Raw genomic sequence first — 862 nt, forward strand, 5'->3', positions numbered from 1 at the left:
ATATATATATGTATTAAATGGGATAAATGAAGTTTAAGTTAATAGTGAGAATTATAGGTAGTTATAATTTTACTTTTTGAGGATTTTTAATAATTTATATCGCCTATTTTATTAAAATATCTATTTATTTATTTCATATTTGATTACCTAAGGCCCATGTTGAAGCCCCGGTATACAGGTCAATAGCTTTAGCTGGGGTATTATTAAAAATAGAAAGATATGGGTTAATTCGATTAATAGAGATATATTATAAAGTTGGAGTTAAATATTGATATATTATTTTTAGGGTAAAAATTACTGGGAAAATTATTGTGGGAATTTCGTGTTTAGTTCAGTTTGATATAAAAAGAATAGTAGCTTATTCATCCGTAGTTCATATAAATTTAATGTTATGTAGGTTAATAAATTTTTATAAAGTAGGAATATTAGGAAGGTATGTAACGATAATTTCTCTTGGATTGTGTTCTTCAGGAATATTTTATATAGTAAATTTATATTATGAGCGATCAGGGAGGTGGTTGTTGTTTTTAAATAAGGGTATAGTGAGAAATTTACCTATAGTTATCATATGATGATTTTTATTTTGTATTATAAATTTCTCTAATCCTTTGTCATTAAATTTGGGAAAATATTAATATTAATAAGAATTGTAAATTGAGATATTAGGATAATGTATTTAATATTGATTTGTTTTTTTTTGCTTATTCATTATACCAATTGTCATATATTTATCATGGGAAAAATATTTATTATGAAAATAAGATTAATGGTTCAAGTTTAAAGAGTATATGATTTTAGTTTTACATTTTTTTCCTTTATTATTATACTTATTAAATTTAATTATATTTATATAATTTGAAGG

The sequence above is a fragment of the Atta colombica genome, unplaced genomic scaffold (assembly GCF_001594045.1).
Source record: "Atta colombica isolate Treedump-2 unplaced genomic scaffold, Acol1.0 scaffold201, whole genome shotgun sequence".
Classification (NCBI taxonomy): domain Eukaryota; kingdom Metazoa; phylum Arthropoda; class Insecta; order Hymenoptera; family Formicidae; genus Atta; species Atta colombica.